The following is a 7,747-nucleotide window of genomic DNA, read 5'->3' on the forward strand; positions in this document are numbered from 1 at the left end:
ATAAAGGATACTCTCCAAAGCAGATACAAACGTCTCATCCGACATATTTGGTCTTCCGAACTGTCGGCGAGGAACAAAGTATCTGCAACGAACATCCTTGCCGTCCCTGTACTACTCTATTCATTTGGAGTAATTCCATGCACGAAGAACGAGCTCAGATCTCTTGATATCGGGACAAGAAGGATTATGCACATGAACAAAAGCAAGCATCTCAAGTCTTCCGTTCCGCGAATGTACATCTCACGCCGTCAAGGGGGTCGCGGAATATTGAGTCTTGAATGTCTTCACAACAACAGTACAACAGTTGTATAAATCTGAACACCTCAGCGTTAATAGGTTAAAACGCTAAAATAAAAAATTTCAAATTTCAATATTTTGGTGAAAAATAAAGATACCCTAATATATCCAAGTAGGTTTGAAAGGGGAAGATTAGTACTTTTAAATGCCATATTACCTTTGCGGTAGGCATTTTTCTTGTTACCTGACGTACAGGAGCGAATTTTGAGCTCGGATTCGGATTCAGCGCATCAATATCCTTCGGAAATGTTAGGTCCGCTTTTTGGCTTTTGTCAAATTTTGTTGGCCTGTGTAATTGTTAATAAGGAAACTAATTGAAATAATATTTGCCTAATTTTCAACTTTCTTTCATTTAACAGTGTGTACTAGTCACTTAGAATAAAATGAGAACTTCCTAATGCATCTTACAAATGTTAGGTTAGTCCTGGCCATCGATATTTAAAATAAAGCCGGGATGTGTAGAAAAAGTCATGACCGTCTACATATACAATTAGGTATTTTCACTTCAACCACCAGCTAGCTTCACTTTTTTGAATATAGAAAATCCAGGGGAAATTTCTTCGAACGAACAGGCATCAATAAATAATAATCAATTGAGATCGATAAGATACAATATAACTAATATATCAATCCTTCCGAATAGTCTTTCTTAATTGTGCCAAAACGATTGGCAAGGATTGAGCATTTTGAATTTTCAATTGTTTCCAATCGAGCACTTGGAACTTGCCACGTGATCGCAGCACTTTTGTCTGACCAGATGAAAGTGGTGCTACGAAAAAAAATATGTTAATAGTATTCTTTGTTAAAAATATAAAATCAGATACAGGATAAAAATAAAAAAGTTGATTTTGTAATAATGAAGCAAAATTGTTACTTTTTATTATGCGCTCTAGGAAGTTTAAAGTATTATTTTATTATTTAAAAATGTCAAGCTCTTATTAATTGAATAAAATTAAACAATTAAAAATTAATATTAGAGATAAAATGTTTTTGTTGTGAGAAAGAGGTCTCAATTTTTAATTCTTCGCAATTATTAACACATAAATTCATATTATGATAAAAAAAGTTTTTATTAATTCATCTTTTTAAATTTTTAGTTTATTAAAATATAAGTTCTCAAAATGATGGACAAAATTCTTTCTAAATTGAACAGTGAATTTACATCAATGTCAGTGATATTATATTCAGTAATCCTTAGATTATGACTTCCCCTTTACCACTATTGATTGACATAACACGAACTTTTTTTATTATTCGCAAGGTATCTAATAAAATCGAAGACAAAATCTGGAATAATTTCCGGGTTAAAAAAATTGTACACGAGTCAATACAATTCAAAGTTCAAGTTTTTGAAGCTCACAATTTCGTCATTTAAAGTATTCAAGGATAAACTGCAAATTAAACCAATGGAAGTGAAAGTTTTCTGATCACAAAGAGTTCTAAATATTTAATTAAAACATTTCAAACAGCGATTTCGAGTTCAAACGTTCATTAATATATGTAAAAATGACAAGCTTCTAGAAACTTTTTTATAAATAAAGCATTTGAGATTGTACAATATGGATTCAGAAGCCTTCAACTTTGTTTAATTAAAAATTATGCGATGTGAAATTTAATTATGAAAAATATACATTTTTAATCTTGTTTCGATTTGATATGAATGAGTAAAAATGCTGACTTCAAAAATAGGATTTTAAACGTCAGGTTTCTAAACTGCTTACATTTAAACTTAGTAATTTTTTTAATTTAGAATTTCAAACTCAAAGTTTAAAAAAATTCGTAAATTAAAAATTAAACTCTTATTCTTTTATACGCTAAAATGTCGAAAAACGTCCATACGGTACAATTTGATGAAATTATGAGAATGACAACTGGATGTAAAGACCAACAATAAACTTTTTTTCAGACTATCAAATTGAAAATTTGACCAAAATTACAAAAATATGTGGCCATTAATCACAATGTTTCAGAAAGGAGAAACTATAAAAAATTGCTGTGCTTATGGAAGGAAAACCATTTGTTGTGATGAATTCCGCACGTATTAAATTCAAATTTGTATCTAATGAATCCTCAGTGGATCCAATGCTATACAATTAATAATTTCAAACCTTCAAAATAAAAATATTTGCAGACCAAATGTTTTGAAATATTCAAATTTTAATATTTTAAATATTTGAAACTAGAATTTTCAAGAATTTTAAATCAAACTTATTTATAAATTCAAAACTGTTATATTGCAAGAAACTTAAAAGGATTGAAGAAGCTTTTCTACTAAGAATTTAATGAATTACCTATAATTTATTTATCCTGAGTTTCACAATATTGGCGCCATCCTACCTTCTATAATGTTTCTAATCGTTTTCAATTGGGAATCCATTATTCTGAGTTAGGGGTTAAGTTTTCACTACAGCATTTTGATTTTGCCTTAATTATTCACAAGCGGTTTTTTATTTTGTCGAACAAACAAATTTCAAGAATATGAATTTAAAAAGAAGTGAATAAACGTTTTACAATAATATACCGGCTAAATCAAACTACCTACTTGATAATCATACTACATCACTGTCACATCGTTAAACGGTATGATTTTTACACGCTGTTGATCCATATACTTCTAACTTTTTATTCGGTATACCGCCTAAACATTATATTTTTTTGTACTTAAAACTTATGTTAAATTACTAAAAATTTAATATCTGTTCAATAAACACATGCGCCTCATGTGTGTTACAAACGAAAACTGTAGAGGGTATCTTGCAGGCAAGTGCATTTACTCAATCCAATCCGATTGGAAACAATTGACAAAATTACTAACTATTTAAACAGATTCAACTTTTGATTACTCTTAATAGTTATTAATTATGTTCAATCGATTATTTCTAGGAGGGATATCACGACAAGTACAATTTTTATTCCAAGAAACTAATAGTCACTGGTAAATGGGAGGAAATTAAAAGTTGGGTAATTATTATTATATCTCACCGGCTTATCAACATCTATTTCACTCAAATAACGGTCGACAAAATCGTCTTGACAGGTGACTGACAGTTTGTAGACGACACTTCACGTTGCTCTGGATGAGAAAAAACAGTGTCTAAATGATGCTTTCCTCCTAGATTCTCCGAATGAACCTGTGTATTTCAAATTTGTTGCTATCTACTGGAACACCGATTTCGGTGTACAATCAAGGATCGGCGATTTTCTGTGTACGGTCGTCAGAATTGGAATAGGGTATAGAAAGAGAGGATTAATCTAGAAAGTCTACCTGTATATTTATTTTTACAAACTTGACAATAAGCTAAGTAATTATTTAATAAAAACATAATAATGTGATCGCGGTTGCCAGCCCAAGCCGGCTAGATAAGGTACAATAGAGCCTTTGCAAAAAAACAGGTCGGTTTTTTTATTAAAGGGCTAAGGAACCGTCTTGCAGGGTTGCCATATTGGATGACTTGGCCATGATTTCTATTGATCTATCTTTTTAACGCGCTGTTTTTATTTGTTACCGCAGATCAAATAGACTTGATCGCGCCGAATGTTGGCCACGCTACCGCCGGCGCAGTTTCGAGTCATCCACACATGAAGCTTGATCCATGTGCATCTTCGTCGATATTTTTTATTTTTTTTTATTTTACCACACGTGTCATAATTAATTAGGTTCGCAGTTTCTTAAACTATTTTCTTTTATTAAAAGTAATAAGATGTGCTTACATACTTTATCGCCCTTATTACTACTTATCTTGATGCCAAATGATGTTACAATTATTTTATACTAAAGCAATTTATGTTTTATTCATATAAAATTTCTCTAATGTTGTTATAACCATTGTAATTATGGCAAACTTGATTACAAATGTAGCATTTAGACGAGAACATGGGGATTACTTATCTTAAGGACGTCGAAATAAGCTACACAAATTTCTTTTAAATTTGTTTGAAACACAAATTACGTTCAGATGAAACGCTATATCGAATTTAAAATTCTTGAAATTACATGTGAAGCAAGTTCAAACGTTCGTTGGTCCTAAATTTTTGCAATTTTTAGAAACAATATTTTCTAATCATTTTTTCCCTTAATTTGTCAGCTTCATGGATCCGAACGTTGAACCTTGCATTTATACAGTATTTTGTCCTTATGGCACACGAGGCTGGAATGACACCATACCATGTATTTTTTATGGGTGGACGATTATTTCAACAGTGGGTTGTCGATAATTATGCGAAAATCGAAAAGGACAGGATGAATTACTGCAGATTGAATCAAGAAACATTTCGCACTGATAATTATCAGGGATTAGTTGATCATTTACAGCAAAGATCAAATGATTTACATACTACTGTTGGAAAAATGATCATCCTACCATCATCATTTTCAGGATCTCCCCTTAATATGCTAGAGCACAATCAAGATGCAATGTCAATTGTAAGAAAATTCGGTAAGCCAGATTTATTTATAATTATGACATGATAATATTTCATAATACTGTTCATAATACTGAATTCATAATATTGTTATGAAATACATGATTCACGGTCCTTGCGGAGATTGGTGTAAAGATGGTAAAGGTAAATGTAGTAAGCATTTTCCAAAAAGTTTAAAGACGAGACAAGAATGGGTGAAAACGGATATCCAACTTATCGTAGAACAGATACCGGTACTTACATATAATCGCCAACATGGAGGCACGCCTGACAATAAATTTGTAGTACCTTATAATGTTAGATTATTAAAGTTCTTTAACTTGTATATCAATGCGGAAGTAGTTTCTAGAATAAAATCAGGCAAATATTTATACAAATATATCTATTAGGATATGATGCTTCTTCCGTTGTAGTTACTGATGCCAATAACAGCGAAAATGTTATTCATCATGGTGAAATAAAAAATTTCATAGATACTCGATACGTGAGTTCTGTTGAAGCATGTGATCGTATATACGGTAGATTGTTGCGAAATAAAAGTCATGCTGTTATTAGGTTGCCAGTACATTTGCTTAATCAGCAAAGTATTACTATTGACGATGCTGAAAGTGAAGATGCTATACGAAACGCACTGGAAAAAAAACTATGCTAATAAATTATTTTGATTTAAATGGGCATCATACTGATGCCAAACGATATACATATTCTGAAATTCCATCTCACTACGTATTTAAAAAATATAGTGGATCAAAATTATCAATTTGGCAAAAACGAAAAACAGAATGTAACGTTATTGGACAAATGTACTCTGTTAGTCCGACTACAATATAACTATTCTATCTGAGACTATTTGTAATAACAATTAAAGGGGCTATAAGTTTTCAAGATCTCAGAACTTTTAATAAACAAACTTATGATACTTTCCAAATAAAATGTTTAGCATCAGGTCTCATTGAAGATGATGCAGAGTAGGATCGTGCAGTGGCAGAAGGAGAAGTTTGGATGATGCCCCAATAATTAAGACGTCTATTTGTTCGTATTTTACTATACTGTCAACCTATCAATCCTGAGGAACTATGGGATAAATTTAAATATGCTATGTCACAAGATTTTCAGAGAAACTATACTATAAAAGAAACATAGATAACATCATATATTTAGATAACTACCTAGCTTTCTTACGAAAGATCCGATATTAGTAGCTTTTCAACGATGCCAAAAATCACTAAATTTCGGAACGATATTGAGATTCATTATAACGAGGTATCGCTTACTCAACATGAAAAACTCGGTCAGACTCAGTACCACAAATTAAATGGAAAACAAAAAGATATTGCAGACACAATCCTTAATGTTGCTTTGTCGAACGAAGAAAGGCCTATATGTTTGATGCGATTTACAGGTATTACAGCAATATTACGTGAAAACTCATGCAACTTGCAGCGAATTAGTAAATTTATCCAATAAATTCAGTTCACTTTGAAAACATGTCTCGGTATTTTCACTAACAGAAAATATGAGTACTTTACCACAAGAAGCAGATTTCGAAAAGTATTTATTGTCTGTGGAGATGGTACTTTAAATGAAAATGAGAATGACTTAATAGCCCCAAAAAATGTTTAGCTACTAGAACTGATGATATAGTACAGACAATGTTTCGTAAACTTATTAAGGATCGAATATTTGGAGATCTAGCAAAGGCAGCTATATTATCAGCACGAAATGTGAACGTTGAAGCAATAAATTACAGAGTCGTGAAGCTATTGGACGGAACCACAGAACGAATTTCTACAAGTGTAGATAGTGTTGAAAATTGTGATAATGGATTTATAAATGATGCAATACTCCCAGAAAAATTGAACACATTCAATCCACTGACCTTTGCTCCTCATGAATTACGATTAAGAAACAATTGTATTGTTATGCTAATTCGTAATATTTCTATTAACAAAGGTCTATGTAATGGTACACGTTTGAAAGTAATCGAACTTGCAAATAAATCGTAAAGATGTATTTAATCATGGACAATTGTATGTGGCATTTTCCCGAGTTCGATCCTGGCATTCACTAAAAATTTTCCTAGGAGAGCAGCGGCAAAATAATATTATAAAGAATTATGTGTACACAGAAATATTCAAATAATTTTGTATTTTTAAATAATTAAAAATAATATTTAAAGCAATTTAAGTTTCATTATAAATTGTATATTGCAAAATCAACCAAAACAAATTCATATATTCCTGGACAAAAATATAGGATAAGCTTAGCCTAAGTACATCTGATAGCAAAAAAATACATAAAATATGATCAAATATAATACTTTCAGAAAAAAGGAAACGCGCGCTCGACAGCGCGCGTTCGGTCTCGCCTATACAAAAAGTTACCTATAAAACGTTACTACCTATACGAAGCATACTGTTTACTGTATTATGGAATTTAATATCAAATTATTATATTTTTAAATTATAAACGGCTACTATGTGTTTCCGAAATGAAATCATACAATCATACATCATAATCATAAAGTAATTATCGAAAATATTTTCTTCACTGTGGTACACGTATACTCAAAATGTAAAAATCTATTATTGAAAAATGTATTTTATTCACTAACAGTATTTGGTGAATTTTAGTGATCTCACAACATTTTCTCGTGAAATTATTATCACTGCTTTTCACTATAATTTGTTATTTAATGGTAGTAAGAATGAATTATTTGGCAGCGTTTTTCTACCCTCGTTTCTTACGAGCGTCTGTTTTTAGGGATTGAATAATTATGAAAAAAGGCAAATGCTGGAGGATTTGGATATCAAAAGCAGAGGACTACGATATAAAATCCTTTTACATTTGATAGAAAATGTCATGCTTTATAGGTAATTTTTGTACAATTAAAAATATCTCTTGAATATCTTAGATTCTGTCCCTCAATAACTTACCAGGTGTATACATATGAAACCGGTATTGCCATCTAGCGGCCAGTAGGCACACTTGTAGGCACTGTCGGAACTTACCATTTGTGCTAATTGGC

The sequence above is a fragment of the Belonocnema kinseyi genome, chromosome 3 (assembly GCF_010883055.1).
Source record: "Belonocnema kinseyi isolate 2016_QV_RU_SX_M_011 chromosome 3, B_treatae_v1, whole genome shotgun sequence".
NCBI lineage: Eukaryota > Metazoa > Arthropoda > Insecta > Hymenoptera > Cynipidae > Belonocnema > Belonocnema kinseyi.